Below are 20140 nucleotides of genomic sequence, written 5' to 3' on the forward strand. Positions count from 1 at the left end.
GTCCTATAATTCCTATAATAACTACAACCTACAACTTCTTACCTGGGAATATTGAAGACTCATGTTAAAAGGAACCACCAGCTTTCATATGTTCTCATGTTCTGAGCAAGGAACTGAAACGTTAGCTTTCTTACATGGCACATATTGCACTTTTACTTTCTTCTCAAACACTGTGTTTTTACATTATTTAAACCATATTGAACATGTTTCATTATTTACTTGAGGCTAAATAGATTTTATTGATGTTTTATATTAAGTTAAAATAAGTGTTAATTCAGTATTGTTGTAATTGTCATTATTACAAATACATTTTAAAAAACGGACGATTAATCGGTATCGGCTTTTTTGGTCCTCCAATAATCGGTATCGGTGTTGACAAATCATAATCGGTTGACCTCTAATGTCAACTAAGTGAAAGGTAGCCTAAGTGCCAGTCTGGTTGTTGCCATCATGTCAACTCAGTGAAAGGTAGCCTAAGTGCCAGTCTGGTTGTTGCCATCATGTCAACTCAGTGAAAGGTAGCCTAAGTGCCAGTCTGGTTGTTGCCATCATGTCAACTCAGTGAAAGGTAGCCTAAGTGCCAGTCTGGTTGTTGCCATCATGTCAACTCAGTGAAAGGTAGCCTGAGTGCCAGTCTGGTTGTTGCCATCATGTCAACTCAGTGAAAGGGAGCCTGAGTGCCAGTCTGGTTGTTGCCATCATGTCAACTCAGTGACAGGGAGCCTGAGTGCCAGTCTGGTTGTTGCCATCATGTCAACTCAGTGAAAGGGAGCCTAAGTGCCAGTCTGGTTGTTGCCATCATGTCAACTCAGTGAAAGGGAGCCTAAGTGCCAGTCTGGTTGTTGCCATCATGTCAAATCCTTGTTCTAGTTTGGGCTTGACAACAACAGCACATACGTTGGGAGCAGTCATTTAGGCCCTAACCCCTGTTTTCCAAATACATTACACCTTATAAGGCTCCGTCTCTGGCTCCTTAGGCGGACCTCTCTCACAGAGATTTATTAAGCTCAAAGTCGACCAGCGTCCCTGCCATGTGTGCCTGATCTGGACCAGCAGTGCACTGTAAAAAGAATGCCCTGGTCTAAAGCAGTATCCTATAAAGGGAATGCCCTGGTCTAAAGCAGTGTACTATAAAGGGAATGCCCTGGTCTAAAGCAGTGCACTATAAAGGGAATGCCCTGGTCTAAAGCAGTGCACTATAAAGGGAATGCCCTGGTCTAAAGCAGTGTACTATAAAGGGAATGCCCTGGTCTAAAGCAGTGCACTATAAAGGGAATGCCCTGGTCTAAAGCAGTGCACTATAAAGGGAATGCCCTGGTCTAAAGCAGTGTACTATAAAGGGAATGCCCTGGTCTAAAGCAGTGTACTATAAAGGGAATGCCCTGGTCTAAAGCAGTGCACTATAAAGGGAATGCCCTGGTCTAAAGCAGTGTACTATAAAGGGAATGCCCTGGTCTAAAGCAGTGCACTATAAAGGGAATGCCCTGGTCTAAAGCAGTGTACTATAAAGGGAATGCCCTGGTCTAAAGCAGTGTACTATAAAGGGAATGCCCTGGTCTAAAGCAGTGCACTATAAAGGGAATGCCCTGGTCTAAAGCAGTGCACTATAAAGGGAATGCCCTGGTCTAAAGCAGTGCACTATAAAGGGAATGCCCTGGTCTAAAGCAGTGTACTGTAAAGGGAATGCCCTGGTCTAAAGCAGTGCACTGTAAAGGGAATGCCCTGGTCTAAAGCAGTGCACTATAAAGAGAATGCCCTGGTCTAAAGCAGTGCACTGTAAAGGGAATGCCGTGGTCTAAAGCAGTGTACTATAAAGGGAATGCCCTGGTCTAAAGCAGTGTACTATAAAGGGAATGCCCTGGTCTAAAGCAGTGCACTATAAAGGGAATGCCCTGGACTAAAGCAGTGCACTATAAAGGGAATGCCCTGGTCTAAAGCAGTGCACTATAAAGGGAATGCCCTGGACTAAAGCAGTGCACTATAAAGGGAATGCCCTGGTCTAAAGCAGTGCACTGTAAAGGGAATGCCCTGGTCTAAAGCAGTGCACTGTAAAGGGAATGCCCTGGTCTAAAGCAGTGCACTGTAAAGGGAATGCCCTGGTCTAAAGCAGTGTACTGTAAAGGGAATGCCCTGGTCTAAAGCAGTGCACTGTAAAGGGAATGCCCTGGTCTAAAGCAGTGCACTGTAAAGGGAATGCCCTGGTCTAAAGCAGTGCACTGTAAAGGGAATGCCCTGGTCTAAAGCAGTGTACTATAAAGGGAATGCCCTGGTCTAAAGCAGTGTACTATAAAGGGAATGCCCTGGTCTAAAGCAGTATACTATTAAGGGAATGCCCTGGTCTAAAGCAGTGCACTGTAAAGGGAATGCCCTGGTCTAAAGCAGTGCACTATAAAGAGAATGCCCTGGTCTAAAGCAGGAACTCCTTCATTCCCGGGACGTACTATTTATGTAGGTCTACATGTCTACGTAGGTCTACGTAGGCTTATAGACTACTACAGCTATCCTCGTGTTATAGTTGACAGCTGCTATCTGTCTATCTTGTTGTTTGAACTTCAGATCGACCCTTTAAAGTTGACAGTCAAATCTATCTACCAGGTGGATTTAATCCCCAGAGTGTCTGAGCGAGGAGACGCACAAGGGACAGGAGTCCTGAGCAGAAGAAGGAATAGGAGTCCTGAGCAGCAGAATGGACAGGAGTCCTGAGCAGCAGAATGGACAGGAGACCTGAGCAGCAGAATGGACAGGAGTCCTGAGCAGCAGAATGGACAGGAGTCCTGAGCAGCAGAATGGACAGGAGTCCTGAGCAGCAGAATGGACAGGAGTCCTGAGCAGCAGAATGGACAGGAGTCCTGAGCAGCAGAATGGACAGGAGTCCTGAGCAGCAGAATGGACAGGAGTCCTGAGCAGCAGAATGGATAGGAGTCCTGAGCAGCAGAATGGACAGGAGTCCTGAGCAGCAGAATGGACAGGAGTCCTGAGCAGCAGAATGGATAGGAGTCTCTGCTTAAACTGCCACACACCAGCACTGTCACGCACGCACGCACGCACGCACGCACGCACGCACGCACGCACGCACGCACGCACGCACGCACGCACGCACGCACGCACGCACGCACGCACGCACGCACACACACACACACACACACACACACACACACACACACACACACACACACACACACACACACACACACACACACACACACACACACACACACACACACACACACACACACACACCTCTGTGGCCATTGTTGGATGGTCAAAACCTTTACAACGTATGTAGAAATACAAGTTTACAGAGTTAAGAAGCAGGAATGTGTCTGTCAGGAAGTAAGGAGAAACAAAGAGTTCTGTCAGGAGAAACAAAGAGTTCTGTCAGGAGAAACAAAGAGTTCTGTCAGGAGAAACAAAGAGTTCTGTCAGGAGAAACAGAGTTCTGTCAGGAGAAACAAAGAGTTCTGTCAGGAGAAACAAAGAGTTCTGTCAGGAGAAACAAAGAGTTCTGTCAGGAGAAACAAAGAGTTCTGTCAGGAGAAACAAAGAGTTCTGTCAGGAGAAACAAAGACAGAGCTCTGTCAGGAGAAACAAAGACAGAGCTCTGTCAGGAGAAACAAAGACAGAGCTCTGTCAGGAGAAACAAAGACAGAGCTCTGTCAGGAGAAACAAAGACAGAGTTCTGTCAGGAGAAACAAAGGCAGAGTTCTGTCAGGAGAAACAAAGACAGAGTTCTGTCAGGAGAAACAAAGGCAGAGCTCTGTCAGGAGAAACAAAGGCAGAGTTCTGTCAGGAGAAACAAAGGCAGAGTTCTGTCAGGAGAAACAAAGACAGAGTTCTGTCAGGAGAAACAAAGGCAGAGTTCTGTCAGGAGAAACAAAGGCAGAGTTCTGTCAGGAGAAACAAAGGCAGAGTTCTGTCAGGAGAAACAAAGGCAGAGTTCTGTCAGGAGAAACAAAGGCAGAGTTCTGTCAGGAGAAACAAAGGCAGAGTTCTGTCAGGAGCAACAAAGGTAGAGTTCTGTCAGGAGAAACAAAGGCAGAGTTCTGTCAGGAGAAACAAAGACAGAGTTCTGTCAGGAGAAACAAAGGCAGAGTTCTGTCAGGAGAAACAAAGACAGAGTTCTGTCAGGAGAAACAAAGGCAGAGTTCTGTCAGGAGAAACAAAGACAGAGTTCTGTCAGGAGAAACAAAGGCAGAGCTCTGTCAGGAGAAACAAAGACAGAGGTCTGTCAGGAGAAACAAAGGCAGAGCTCTGTCAGGAGAAACAAAGACAGAGCTCTGTCAGGAGAAACAAAGGCAGAGTTCTGTCAGGACAAACAAAGACAGAGCTCTGTCAGGAGAAACAAAGACAGAGCTCTGTCAGGAGAAACAAAGGCAGAGTTCTGTCAGGAGAAACAAAGACAGAGTTCTGTCAGGAGAAACAAAGGCAGAGCTCTGTCAGGAGAAACAAAGGCAGAGCTCTGTCAGGAGAAACAAAGACAGAGCTCTGTCAGGAGAAACAAAGACAGAGTTCTGTCAGGAGAAACAAAGACAGAGCTCTGTCAGGAGAAACAAAGGCAGAGTTCTGTCAGGAGCAACAAAGGCAGAGTTCTGTCAGGACAAACAAAGACAGAGCTCTGTCAGGAGAAACAAAGGCAGAGTTCTGTCAGGAGCAACAAAGGCAGAGTTCTGTCAGGAGAAACAAAGACAGAGCTCTGTCAGGACAAACAAAGACAGAGCTCTGTCAGGACAAACAAAGACAGAGCTCTGTCAGGAGAAACAAAGACAGAGTTCTGTCAGGACAAACAAAGACAGAGCTCTGTCAGGAGAAAATAAGGCAGAGTTCTGTCAGGAGCAACAAAGGCAGAGTTCTGTCAGGAGAAACAAAGGCAGAGTTCTGTCAGGAGCAACAAAGGCAGAGTTCTGTCAGGAGCAACAAAGGCAGAGCTCTGTCAGGAGCAACAAAGACAGAGTTCTGTCAGGAGCAACAAAGGCAGAGTTCTGTCAGGAGAAACAAAGGCAGAGCTCTGTCAGGAGCAACAAAGACAGAGCTCTGTCAGGAGCAACAAAGGCAGAGTTCTGTCAGGAGCAACAAAGGCAGAGCTCTGTCAGGAGCAACAAAGAGAGAGTTCTGTCAGGAGCAACAAAGGCAGAGTTCTGTCAGGAGCAACAAAGGCAGAGTTCTGTCAGGAGAAACAAAGACAGAGCTCTGTCAGGAGAAACAAAGACAGAGTTCTGTCAGGACAAACAAAGACAGAGTTCTGTCAGGACAAACAAAGACAGAGTTCTGTCAGGACAAACAAAGGCAGAGCTCTGTCAGGAGCAACAAAGACAGAGTTCTGTCAGGAGCAACAAAGGCAGAGTTCTGTCAGGAGCAACAAAGGCAGAGTTCTGTCAGGAGCAACAAAGGCAGAGTTCTGTCAGGAGCAACAAAGGCAGAGCTCTGTCAGGAGCAACAAAGACAGAGTTCTGTCAGGAGCAACAAAGACAGAGCTCTGTCAGGAGCAACAAAGACAGAGCTCTGTCAGGAGAAACAAAGACAGAGTTCTGTCAGGAGAAACAAAGACAGAGCTCTGTCAGGAGAAACAAAGGCAGAGTTCTGTCAGGAGCAACAAAGGCAGAGTTCTGTCAGGACAAACAAAGACAGAGCTCTGTCAGGAGAAACAAAGGCAGAGTTCTGTCAGGAGCAACAAAGGCAGAGTTCTGTCAGGAGAAACAAAGACAGAGCTCTGTCAGGACAAACAAAGACAGAGCTCTGTCAGGACAAACAAAGACAGAGCTCTGTCAGGAGAAACAAAGACAGAGTTCTGTCAGGACAAACAAAGACAGAGCTCTGTCAGGAGAAAATAAGGCAGAGTTCTGTCAGGAGCAACAAAGGCAGAGTTCTGTCAGGAGAAACAAAGGCAGAGTTCTGTCAGGAGCAACAAAGGCAGAGTTCTGTCAGGAGCAACAAAGGCAGAGCTCTGTCAGGAGCAACAAAGACAGAGTTCTGTCAGGAGCAACAAAGGCAGAGTTCTGTCAGGAGAAACAAAGGCAGAGCTCTGTCAGGAGCAACAAAGACAGAGCTCTGTCAGGAGCAACAAAGGCAGAGTTCTGTCAGGAGCAACAAAGGCAGAGCTCTGTCAGGAGCAACAAAGAGAGAGTTCTGTCAGGAGCAACAAAGGCAGAGTTCTGTCAGGAGCAACAAAGGCAGAGTTCTGTCAGGAGAAACAAAGACAGAGCTCTGTCAGGAGAAACAAAGACAGAGTTCTGTCAGGACAAACAAAGACAGAGTTCTGTCAGGACAAACAAAGACAGAGTTCTGTCAGGACAAACAAAGGCAGAGCTCTGTCAGGAGCAACAAAGACAGAGTTCTGTCAGGAGCAACAAAGGCAGAGTTCTGTCAGGAGCAACAAAGGCAGAGTTCTGTCAGGAGCAACAAAGGCAGAGTTCTGTCAGGAGCAACAAAGGCAGAGCTCTGTCAGGAGCAACAAAGACAGAGTTCTGTCAGGAGCAACAAAGACAGAGCTCTGTCAGGAGCAACAAAGACAGAGCTCTGTCAGGAGAAACAAAGGCAGAGCTCTGTCAGGACAAACTAAGGTAGAGCTCTGTAAGGAGAAACAAAGGCAGAGCTCTGTAAGGAGAAACAAAGACAGAGCTCTGTCAGGACAAACAAAGGCAGAGCTCTGTCAGGAGAAACAAAGGCAGAGCTCTGTCAGGACAAACAAAGACAGAGCTCTGTCAGGAGAAACAAAGGCAGAGCTCTGTCAGGACAAACAAAGACAGAGTTCTGTCAGGACAAACAAAGGCAGAGCTCTGTCAGGACAAACAAAGGCAGAGCTCTGTAAGGAGAAACAAAGGCAGAGCTCTGTCAGGACAAACAAAGGCAGAGCTCTGTAAGGAGAAACAAAGGCAGAGCTCTGTCAGGAGAAACAAAGGCAGAGCTCTGTCAGGACAAACAAAGGCAGAGCTCTGTCAGGACAAACAAAGGCAGAGCTCTGTCAGGACAAACAAAGGTAGAGCTCTGTCAGGAGAAACAAAGGCAGAGCTCTGTCAGGTGAAACAAAGGCAGAGCTCTGTCAGGACAAACAAAGGCAGAGCTCTGTCAGGAGAATGTCCTCTATTCTAAAACACGAGGTCATCACAACCCTGGATCACCTAGTTACCTGTTCAGGTGTGTAAGGGACATTACTGTTTAGAAGAGCCACAATACATGATTGATAAGGCCTACAATACTGTCTGAGTAAATAGTCATTATGCCAAGTTCCTCGGCGTACACATCACGGACAAACTGAATTGGTCCACCCACACAGACAGCTTTGTGAAGGAGGCGCAGCGGGCGCCTCTTCAACATCAGGAGGCTGAAGAAATTCGGCTGGTCACCAAAAACACTCACAAACTTCTACAGATGCACAATCGAGAGCATCCTGTCGGGCTGTATCACCGCCTGGTACGGCAACTGCTCCGCCCACAACCGGAAGGCTCTCCAGAGGGTAGTGAGGTCTGCACAACGCATCACCGGGGGCAAACTACCTGCCCTCCAGGACACCTACACCACCCAATGTTACAGGAAGGCCATAAAGATCATCAAGGACAACAACCACCCGAGCCACTGCCTGTTCACCCCGCTATCATCCAGAAGGCGAGGTCAGTACAGGTGCATCAAAGCTGGGACCGAGAGACTGAAAAACAGCTTCTATCTCAAGGCCATCAGACTGTTAAACAGCCACCACTAACATTGAGTGGCTGCTGCCAACATACTGACTCAACTCCAGCCACTTTAATAATGGAAATTTATATTAAAAAAATTATCACTAGCCACTTTAAACAATGCCACTTAATATAATGTTTACATACCCTACATTACTCATCTCATCTGTATATACTGTACTCTATACCATCTACTGCATCTTGCCTATGTCGTTCTGTACAATCACTCATTCATATATCTGTACATATTCTTTATCCCTTTACACTTGTGTGTATAAGGTAGTAGTTTTGGAATTGTTACGTTAGATTACTCGTTGGTTATTACTGCATTGTCGGAACTAGAAGCACAATCGTTTCACTACACTCACATTAACATCTGCTAACCATGTGTATGTGACAAATAAAATTTGATTTGATTTGAAAGAGTAGACTAGTCTTATTGGGGAGGCAGGTAGTCTAGTGGTTAGAGTGTAGAGGAGGCAGGTAGCCTAGTAGTTAGAGTGTAGGGGAGGCAGGTAGCCTAGTGGTTAGAGTGTAGAGGTGGTAGGTAGCCTAGTTGTTAGAGTGTAGAGGTGGCAGGTAGCCTAGTGGTTAGAGTGTAGAGGTGGTAGGTAGCCTAGTTGTTAGAGTGTAGAGGTGGCAGGTAGCCTAGTGGTTAGAGTGTAGAGGTGGCAGGTAGCCTAGTGGTTAGAGTGTAGAGGTGGTAGGTAGCCTAGTGGTTAGAGTGTAGAGGAGGCAGGTAGCCTAGTGGTTAGAGTGTAGGGGTGGCAGGTAGCCTAGTGGTTAGAGTGTAGAGGTGGCAGGTAGCCTAGTGGTTAGAGTGTAGGGGCGGCAGGTAGCCTAGTGGTTAGAGTGTAGGGGCGGCAGGTAGCCTAGTGGTTAGAGTGTAGGGGTGGCAGGTAGCCTAGTGGTTAGAGTGTAGGGGTGGCAGGTAGCCTAGTGGTTAGAGTGTAGAGGTGGCAGGTAGCCTAGTGGTTAGAGTGTAGAGGTGGCAGGTAGCCTAGTGGTTAGAGTGTAGAGGTGGCAGGTAGCCTAGTGGTTAGAGTGTAGAGGTGGCAGGTAGCCTAGTGGTTAGAGTGTAGGGGAGGCAGGTAGCCTAGTGGTTAGAGTGTAGAGGTGGCAGGTAGCCTAGTGGTTAGAATGTAGAGGTGGCAGGTAGCCTAGTGGTTAGAGTGTAGAGATGGCAGGTAGCCTAGTGGTTAGAGTGTAGAGGTGGCAGGTAGCCTAGTGGTTAGAGTGTAGAGGTGGCAGGTAGCCTAGTGGTTAGAGTGTAGAGGTGGCAGGTAGCCTAGTGGTTAGAGTGTAGGGGAGGCAGGTAGCCTAGTGGTTAGAGTGTAGAGGTGGCAGGTAGCCTAGTGGTTAGAGTGTAGAGGTGGCAGGTAGCCTAGTGGTTAGAGTGTAGAGGTGGCAGGTAGCCTAGTGGTTAGAGTGTAGAGGTGGCAGGTAGCCTAGTGGTTAGAGTGTAGGGGAGACAGGTAGCCTAGTGGTTAGAGTGTAGAGGTGGCAGGTAGCCTAGTGGTTAGAGTGTAGAGGTGGCAGGTAGCCTAGTGGTTAGAGTGTAGAGGTGGCAGGTAGCCTAGTAGTTAGAGTGTAGGGGAGGGAGGTAGCCTAGTGGTTAGAGTGTAGAGGTGGCAGGTAGCCTAGTGGTTAGAGTGTAGAGGAGGTAGGTAGCCTAGTGGTTAGAGTGTAGAGGTGGCAGGTAGCCTAGTGGTTAGAGTGTAGAGGAGGCAGGTAGCCTAATGGTTAGAGTGTAGAGGAGGCAGGTAGACTAGTGGTTAGAGTGTAGGGGAGGCAGGTAGCCTAGTGGTTAGAGTGTGGAGGTGGCAGGTAGCCTAGTGGTTAGAGTGTAGAGGTGGCAGGGTAGCCTAGTGGTTAGAGTGTAGAGGAGGCAGGTAGACTAGTGGTTAGAGCATTGGACTAGGAACCTGAATGGTTGCCAGATCGAATCCCTGAGCTGACACGGTAAAAAGCTGTCGTTCTGCCCCCTGAACAAGGCAGTTAATTTAGATATCTTCTCTACTGTTCCTAGGCCGTCATTGAAAATAAGAATTTGTTCTTAAACGGGTCGGCCCACCTCTGGTCTTTTCAACGAACTCACTGTGAACATGGACTGATTATTATCCTTCAAATCTATGTTTATTATTTAGTCAGGGATATATTGAAAATGTTTCACGACATTTAGGCTGCAATGAATTATCTCTCTGACTGTTACCTTTATGTAATTATGCAAGTCAGTTAATGTGGACTGTTGGTGTTTTGGATGTTGTTATTTCATTTTTTTGTCAGTAGCACTTTTGTTAACTGTGGAGCTGAAGAAAAATTAACTGCATTTTATAACAGACGTGAAGTCCGAAGTGCCTGAAGATATGCATTTCAGAAGAGAAGATATATTTTTTTTAAATTAAAAAACTAAACGTAAACAAAGCCTAAATTCAGATCGGGTAGATTTCCCGGCAACAATGTATACTTTAGAGGTAATAATGTATTTAGCAGAATTGTAATGAAACAGCAAGGAGCAGGTCGCGAACCCTCAACCTTCTGGCCCGAAGTCCAGCTCGCTATCGACTGTGCCCCAAAAGCATCGAGTCGATACCCCCGCTAAAAATAAACCCAGGGTCGTTACAGTATGTATCCCAGTGACTGACTACTATGGCGTTCTTTTCTCTGTAATTCTTTCCTCGTTCAGCTTTCTGCCCAAATCCAGGAAATACCGTGTCGACAATTGCGCTCCATTCAACGATGGAGAACTGTAAAAACAATGCTGGATATTGTGACAGTGAGAAATATACAACTGTCTTACCTTTCGGTGGCAGAAGTTCGGCATCGGCAAATACTTATTCTACTTCGGTGGGGTTTATCGGCGGTTGGCATCCAACGTTATGGTGCATGACCGCTACCTATTGTACTGGAGTGTGGGCCAGAGACATGGAGGAACGAAATCCTACCTGCCAGCCCCTTGCTCACCTCTTCATCAAACCCTTTCCCTCCCCCAATTATCTCCTAAAATGACATACCCAAATCTAACTGCCTGTAGCTCAGGAACAGAAGCAAGGATATGCATGTTCAAGGATATGCATGTTTGTGGAAATGTGAAATTAATGTTGGAGAATATTACACAATAGATCTGGTAAAAGATAATGCAAAGAAAAAAACTCTTTTTTTTTGTTTTGTTCCATCATCCTTGAAATGCCAGAGAAAGGCAATAATGTATTTTAGCAATTTAGATGTTGGTGTCTAGATGGCAGTAGTGTATGTGCAAAGCTTTAGAATGATCCAATTAACCATTGCATTAATATTCAAAATGTTGTATTAAGTCCGACCAAATATGCCTAATTGGTTAATTGATACATGTTCAAGTACATAACTGTGCACTCTCCTCAAACAATAGCATGTTATTATTTCACTGTAATAGCTACTGTAAATTGGACAGTGCAGTTAGATTAACAATAATTTAAGTTCCCAGCCTTAATCTACTGGCTGTGTCCCACCCTTAATCTACTGGCTGTGTCCCAGCCCTTAATCTACTGGCTGTGTCCCACCCTTAATCTACTGGCTGTGTCCCAGCCTTAATCTACTGGCTGTGTCCCACCCTTAATCTACTGGCTGTGTCCCACCCTTAATCTACTGGCTGTGTCCCACCCTTAATCTACTGGCTGTGTCCCAGCCCTTAATCTACTGGCTGTGTCCCAGCCTTAATCTACTAGCTGTGTCCCATCCTTAATCTACTGGCTGTGTCCCAGCCTTAATCTACTGGCTGTGTCCCACCCTTAATCTACTGGCTGTGTCCCACCCTTAATCTATTGGCTGTGTCCCTACTTGCTGTGTCCCACCCTTAATCTATTGGCTGTGTCCTACCCTTAATCTACTGGCTGTGTCCCAGCCTTAATCTACTGGCTGTGTCCCACCCTTAATCTACTGGCTGTGGCCTACCCTTAATCTATTGGCTGTGTCCTACCCTTAATCTATTGGCTGTGTCCCTACTGGCTGTGTCCTACCCTTAATCTACTGGCTGTGTCCCAGCCTTAATCTACTGGCTGTGTCCCACCATTAATATATTGGCTGTGTCCCACCTTTAATCTACTGGCTGTGTACCACCCTTAATCTACTGGCTGTGTCCCAGCCTTAATCATCTGACTGTGTCCCACCCTTAATCTATTGGCTGTGTCCCTACTGGCTGTGTCCTACCCTTAATCTACAGGCTGTGTCCCACCCTTCATCAACTGGCTGTGTCCCAGCCTTAATCTACTGGCTGTGTCCCACCCTTAATCTACTGGCTGTGTCCCACCCTTAATCTATTGGCTGTGTCCCTACTTGCTGTGTCCCACCCTTAATCTACTGGCTGTGTCCCTATTGGCTGTGTCCTACCCTTAATCTACTGGCTGTGTCCCAGCCTTAATCTACTGGCTGTGTCCCACCCTTAATCTACTGGCTGTGGCCTACCCTTAATCTATTGGCTGTGTCCCTACTGGCTGTGTCCCACCCTTAATCTACTGGCTGTGTCCCAGCCTTAATCTACTGCCTGTGTCCCACCCTTAATATATTGGCTGTGTCCCACCTTTAATCTACTGGCTGTGTCCCACCCTTAATCTACTGGCTGTGTCCCAGCCTTAATCATCTGACTGTGTCCCACCCTTAATCTATTGGCTGTGTCCCTACTGGCTGTGTCCTACCCTTAATCTACAGGCTGTGTCCCACCCTTCATCAACTGGCTGTGTCCCACCCTTAATCTACTGGCTGTGTCCCACCCTTAATCTACTGGCTGTGTCCCACCCTTAATCTACTGGCTGTGTCCCACCCTTCATCAACTGGCTGTGTCCCACCCTTAATCTACTGGCTGTGTCCCACCCTTAATCTACTGGCTGTGTCCTAGCCTTAATCTATTGGCTGTGTCCCTACTGGCTGTGTCCCAGCCTTAATCTACTGGCTGTGTCCCACCCTTAATCTACTGGCTGTGTCCCAACCTTAATCTACTGGCTGTGTCCCACCCTTAATCTACTGGCTGTGTCCCACCCTTAATCTACTGGCTGTGTCCCACCCTTAATCTACTGGCTGTGTCCCACCCTTAATCTACTGGCTGTGTCCCAACCTTAATCTACTGGCTGTGTCCCAGCCTTAATCTACTGGCTGTGTCCCACCTTTAATCTACTGGCTGTGTCCCACCCTTAATCTACTGGCTGTGTCCCAGCCTTAATCATCTGACTGTGTCCCACCCTTAATCTATTGGCTGTGTCCCTACTGGCTGTGTACTACCCTTAATCTACAGGCTGTGTCCCACCCTTCATCAACTGGCTGTGTCCCACCCTTAATCTACTGGCTGTGTCCCACCCTTAATCTACTGGCTGTGTCCCACCCTTAATCTACTGGCTGTGTCCCACCCTTCATCAACTGGCTGTGTCCCACCCTTAATCTACTGGCTGTGTCCCACCCTTAATCTACTGGCTGTGTCCTAGCCTTAATCTATTGGCTGTGTCCCTACTGGCTGTGTCCCAGCCTTAATCTACTGGCTGTGTCCCACCCTTAATCTACTGGCTGTGTCCCAACCTTAATCTACTGGCTGTGTCCCACCCTTAATCTACTGGCTGTGTCCCACCCTTAATCTACTGGCTGTGTCCCACCCTTAATCTACTGGCTGTGTCCCAGCCTTAATCTACTGGCTGTGTCCCAGCCTTAATCTACTGACTGTGTCCCACCCTTAATCTACTGGCTGTGTCCCAACCTTAATCTACTGGCTGTGTCCCACCCTTAATCTACTGGCTGTGCCCTAACCTTAATCTACTGGCTGTGTCCCACCCTTAATCTACTGACGGTGTCCCACCCTTAATCTACTGTCTGTGTCCCACCCTTAATCTACTGGCTGTGTCCCAGCCTTAATCTACTGGCTGTGTCCCACCCTTAATCTACTGGCTGTGTCCCACCCTTAATCTACTGGCTGTGTCCTACCCTTAATCTACTGGCTGTGTCCCACCCTTAATCTACTGGCTGTGTCCCTCCCTTAATCTACTGTCTGTGTCCCACCCTTAATCTACTGGCTGTGTCCTACCCTTAATCTACTGGCTGTGTCCCACCCTTAATCTACTGGCTGTGTCCTACCCTTCATCTTGTAAAAATAGCCTCCTCTCTTCTGTCCCTTCTTGCCATCCTCCCCTCCTTGACTCTCATCTGTACTTCAAAAATAAATGCCTGCCCTTTGTATGTCTGTTCCACTGCTCCTGCCATCTCTGCACCATCACTGTCCATTTCAGGCTACTCTGTCTGACTACTCTGTCTACCTTGACTTCCTCGACCCACTGCAAGGCCAACAGTATGGCCATCATCTCCGTCATATATACAGTCAGATGATCTGTACATCAGAGGGATATCACACTCCTGTGAGCTGAAGTAGCTACCTTCTTCTTCTTCTTCTTCTTTTTTAAAGTTTTATTGACCGACTACATCCAACAAATGTGTATTGTCGCCACCTACTGGGTAAAAACGGAGATGTAAAAAATAAAAAATCTATAATATTACAAAAAATATTTACAAAAGTCAATGTACTCCTTCACTTGGTCAAATGTACACTTATCTCTACAGACTCTGGGGTCTGATCCCTACAGACTCTGGGGTCTAATCCCTACAGGCTCCTGGGTCTGATCCCTACAGGCTCTGGGGTATGATCCCTACAGGCTCTGGGGCCTCATCCCTACAGGCTCTGGGGTCTGATCTCTACAGGCTCTGGGGTCTGATCCCTACAGGCCATGAGGTCTGATCCCTACAGGCTCTGGGGTCTGATCTCTACAGGTTCTGGGGTCTGATCCCTACAGGCTCTGGGGTCTGATCCCTACAGGCTCTGGGGCCTGATCCCTACAGGCTCTGGGGTCTGATCCCTACAGGATCTGTGGTCTGATCCCTACAGGCTCTGGGGTCTGATCCCTACAGGCTCTGGGCCTGATCCCTACAGGCTCTGGGGTCTGATCCCTACAGGATCTGTGGTCTGATCCCGACAGGCTCTGGGGTCTGATCCCTACAGGCTCCTGGGTCTGATCCCTACAGGCTCTGGGGCCTGATCCCTACAGTCTCTGAGGCCTGATCCCTACAGACTCTGGGGCTTGATCCATACAGTCTCTGATTCTGGGGTCTGATCCTGACAGGCTCTGGGGTCTGATCCCTACAGGCTCTGGGGTCTGATCCCTACAGTCTCTGATTCCTGACCAATACAGGCTCTGGGGTCTAATCCCTACAGGCTCTGTGGTTTGGTCCCTACAGGCTCTGGGGTCTAATCCCTACAGACTCTGTGGTTTGGTCCCTATAGGCTCTGGGGTCTGATCCCTACAGGCACTGTGGTTTGATCCTTACAGGTTCTGGGGTCTGATCCCTACAGTCTCTGATTCCTGACCCCTACAGGCTCTGGGGTCTAATCCCTACAGGCTCTGGGGTCTGATCCCTACAGGCTCTGTGGTCTGATCCCTACAGGCTCTGGGGCCTGATCCCTAAAGGCTCTGGGGTCTGATCCCTACAGGCTCCTGGGTCTGATCCCTACAGGCTCTGGGGTATGATCCCTACAGTCTCTGAGGCCTGATCCCTACAGACTCTGGGGCCTGATCCATACAGTCTCTGATTCTGGGGTCTGATCCTGACAGGCTCTGAGGCCTGATCCCTACAGACTCTGGGGCCTAATCCCTATAGTCTCTGATTTCTGACCCCTACAGGCTCTGGGGTCTGATCCCTAAAGTCTCTGAGTCCTGATCCCTTCAGGCTCTAGCGTCTGATCTCTACAGGCTCTGGGGTCTGATCCCTAAAGGCTCTGAGGCCTGATCTCTTCAGGCTCTGGCGTCTGATCTTTACAGGCCTGATCCCTACAGGCTATGGGACCTGATCCCTACAGGCTCTGTGATTTGATCCCTACAGGCTCTGAGGCCTGATCCCTACAGTCTCTGGGGTCTGATCCCTACAGGCGCTGTGGTCTAATCCCTACAGGCTCTGATGTCTGATCCCTACAGGCTCTGGGGTCTGATCCCTACAGTCTCTGATTCCTGATCCCTATTGGCTCAATGGGTTGATCCCTACAGGCTCTGTGGTCTAATCCCTACAGACTCTGATGTCTGATCCCTACAGGCTCTGGGGTCTAATCCCTACAGGCTCTGAGTTCTGATCCCTACAGGCTCTGGGGTCTGATCCCTACATGCTCTGGGGTCTGATCACTACAGGTTCTGGGGTATGATCCCTGCAGGCTCTGGTGCCTGATCCCTACAGGCTCTGGGGCCTGATCCCTACAGGCTCTGGGGCCTGATCCCTACAGACTCTGAGGCCTGATCCCTACAGACTCCTTGGCCTAATCCCTACAGTCTCTGATTCCTGATCCCTACAGGCTCTGGGGTCTAATCCCTACAGGCTCTGGGGTCTGATCCCTATAGTCTCTGATTACTGATCCCTACAGGCTCTGTGATTTGATCCCTACAGGCTCTGAGGCCTGATCCCTACAGTCTCTGGGGTCTGATCCCTACAGGCTCTGTGGTCTAATCCCTACAGGCTCTGATGTCTGATCCCTACAGGCTCTGGGGTCTGATCCCTACAGTCTCTGATTCCTGATCCCTATTGGCTCAATGGGTTGATCCCTACAGGCTCTGAGGCCTGATCCCTACAGGCTCTGGGGTCTGATCCCTACAGGCTCTGGGGTCTAATCCCTACAGGCTCTGAGGTCTGATCCCTACAGGCTCTGGGGTCTGATCCCTACATGCTCTGGGGTCTGATCACTACAGGCTCTGGGGTATGATCCCTGCAGGCTCTGGTGCCTGATCCCTTCCGTCTCTGGCGTCTAATCCCTACAGACTCTGAGGCCTGATCCCTACAGACTCCTTGGCCTAATCCCTACAGTCTCTGATTCCTGACCCCTACAGGTTCTGGGGTCTGATCCCTAAAGGCTCTGAGTTCTGATCCCTTCCGTCTCTGGCGTCTGATCTCTACAGTCTCTGGGGTCGGATCCCTAAAGGCTCTGAGGCCTGATCTCTTCAGGCTCTGGCATCTGATCTCTACAGGCTCTGGGGTCTGATCCCTACAGGCTCTGGGGTCTGATCCCTACAGGCTATTTGGCCTGATCCCTACAGGCTCTGGGGTCTGATCCCTACAGGCGCTGTGGTCTAATCCCTACAGGCTCTGGGGTCTGATCCCTACAGGCTCTGGGGTCTGATCCTTACAGGCTCTGGGGTCTGATCCTTACAGGCTCTGTGGTCTGATCCCTACAGGCTCTGGGGTCTGATCCCTACAGGCTCTGGGGTCTGATCCATTGAGTGGCTGCTGCCAACAAACTGACTCAACTCCATCCACTTTAATAATGGAAATTGATGGAAATATATGTAATAAATGTATCACTAGCCACTTTAATTAAACAATGCCACTTAATATAATGTTTACATACCCTCATCTCATATGCATATACTGTACTCTATATCATCTACTGCATCTTTATGTAATACATGTATCGCTAGCCACTTTAAACTATGCCACTTTGTTTACATACCCTACATTACTCATCTCATATGTAATACTGTACTCGATACCATCTACTGCATCTTGCCTATGCCGTTCTGTACCATCACTCATTCATATCTTTATGTACATACTCTTCATCCCTTTACACTTGTGTGTACAAGGTAGTAGTTGTGGAATTGTTAGGTTAGATTACTTGTTGGTTATTACTGCAAGGAGCTGAGCATGCACCCCTGTGGGACTCCTATGTTGAGGGTCAGCGTAGGGGATGTGCAGTTGCCTACCCTCACCACCTGGGGGTGCCCCATCATGAAGTCCAGGATCCAGTGGCAGGGCAATGGCAATTGTGTTGTCCTTGGATCTGTTGGGTGGTAAGGAAATTGGAATTGGTCTAGGGAGTCAGGTAAGGTGGAGGTGATATGATCCTTAACATGTCTCTCAAAGCACTTCATGATGATAGAAGTGAGTGCTATGAGGTGATAGTCATTTAGTTCAGTTACCTTCACTTTCATGGGTACAGGAGCAATGGTGGACATCTTGGAGCAAGTGGGGACAACAGACTGGGATAGGGAGAGATGAAATATGTCCATAAATACTAAATACTGCAAAGTTAGCTAGGACCTGGAAACAGTGCGACTGTGTCTGTCAGTGCCATCTTGTCACTTCTGCTGCCTGTCAGTGTCAACCATCAAACCAGCTAGCTAGGTAGATAGCTGGTACTAGCTACAGTTGAAGTCAGAAGTTTACATACACCTTAGCCAAATACATTTAAACTCAGTTTTTCACAATTCTTAGGTCAGTTAAGATCACCACTTTATTTTACGAATGTGAAATGTCAGAATAATAGTAGAGAGAATGATTTATTTGAGCTTTTACATCGTTCATCACATTCCCAGTGGGTCAGAAGTTTACAATACACTCAATTAGTATTTGGTAGCGTTGCCTTTAAATTGTCACGAGAATTTTCAATAACTAAAAATTATTAAAGCTTTGACTAATCCCCGAGGTTTGTAAGACCCTGGGTTTAAAAATAACTAGGCAAAGACTCAGCTTATGCTGAAAGGTCCGTAGAGTTTATTCACGAGAACGTTATAAAGTCAAAATACAAAGAACATGTCATTTTATTACTTAGGTTGGAGTCATTAAAACTTGTTTTTCAACCACTCCACAAATGTTTTGTTAACAAACTATAGTTTTGGCAAGTTGGTTAGGACATCTACTTTGTGCATGAAACAAGTTATTTTTCCAACAATTGTTTACAGACAAGATTATTTCACTTATAATTCGCTGTATCACAATTCGAGTGGGTCAGAGGTTTACATACACTAAGTTGACTGTGCCTTTAAACAGCTTGGAAAATTCCCCAAAATTATGTCATGGCTTCAAAAGCTTCTGATAGGCTAATTGACATCATTTGAGTCAATTGGAGGTGTACCTGTGGATGTATTTCAAGGTCTACCTTCAAACTCAGTGCCTCTTTGCTTGACATCATAGGAAAATCGAAAGAAATCAGCCAAGACCTCAGAAAAAAAATTGTAGACCTCCACAAGTCTGATTCATCCTTGGGAGCAATTTCCAAATGCCTGAAGGTACCACGTTCATCTGTACAAACAATAGTGCGCAAGTATAAACACCATGGGACCACGCAGCCGTCTTACTGCTCAGGAAGGAGATGCGTTCTGTCACCTAGAAATTAACGTACTTTAGTTTGAAAAGTGCGACTCAATCACAGAACAGCAGCAAAGGACCTTGTGAAGATACTGGAGGAAACAGGTACAAAAGTACCTATATCCACAGTAAAATGAGTCCTATATTGACATAACCTGAAAGGCCCCTCAGCAAGGAAGAAGTCACTGCTCCAAAACTGCCATAAAAAGCCAGACTACGGTTTGCAACTGCACATGGGGACAAAGATCGTACTTTTTGGAGAAAGATCCTCTGGTCTGATGAAACAAAAATAGAACTGTTTGGCCAGAACGACCATCGTAATGTTTGGAGGAAAAAGGGGGAGGCTTGCAAGCCGAAGAACATCATCCCAACCTTGAAGCACGGGGGTGGCAGCATCATGTTGTGGGGGTGCACTGCAGGAGGGACTGGTGCGCTTCCTAAAACAGATGGCATCATGAGGGTGGAAAATTATGTGGATATATTGAAGCAACATCTCAAGACACCAGTCAGGAAGTTAAAGCTTGGTCACAAATGGGTCTTCCATTTGACCCCAAGCATACCCCAAGCATACTTACAAAGTTGTGGCAACATGGCTTAAGGACAACAAAGCCAAGGTATTGGAGTGGCCATCACAAAGCCTTGACATCAATCCTATCCTTGCGAGCAAGGATGCCTACAAACCTGACTCAGTTACACCAGCTCTGTCGGGAAGAATGGGCCAACATTCACCCAACATATTGTGGGAAGCTTGTGGAAGGCTACCTGACACGTTTGACCCAAGTTAAACAATTTAAAGGCAATGCTACCAAATACTAATTGATTGTATGGTAAACTTCTGACCCACTGGAAATGTGATGAAAGAAATAAAAGCTGAAATAAATGATTCTCTCTAATACACCTGTATAATACTCTATATAATTAACCTATATAGCACACAATATAATACACTGTATAATATACCTATATAATACACTATATAACACACTATATAATATACTATATAATATACTATATAATACACTACATAATACACCTATATAGTAGATTATATAATACACCTATATAGTAGATTATATAATACACCTATATAGTAGATTATATAATACACCTATATAGTAGATTATATAATACACCTATATAATATACTATATAATACACTACATAATACACCTATATAGTAGATTATATAATACACCTATATAATATACTATATAATACACTACATAATACACCTATATAATATACTATATAATACACCTATATAATATACTATATAATACACTACATAATACACTATATACAACACTATATAACACTATATAATACACTACATAATACACCTA

The sequence above is a fragment of the Oncorhynchus mykiss genome, chromosome 25, assembly GCF_013265735.2.
Source record: "Oncorhynchus mykiss isolate Arlee chromosome 25, USDA_OmykA_1.1, whole genome shotgun sequence".
Classification (NCBI taxonomy): domain Eukaryota; kingdom Metazoa; phylum Chordata; class Actinopteri; order Salmoniformes; family Salmonidae; genus Oncorhynchus; species Oncorhynchus mykiss.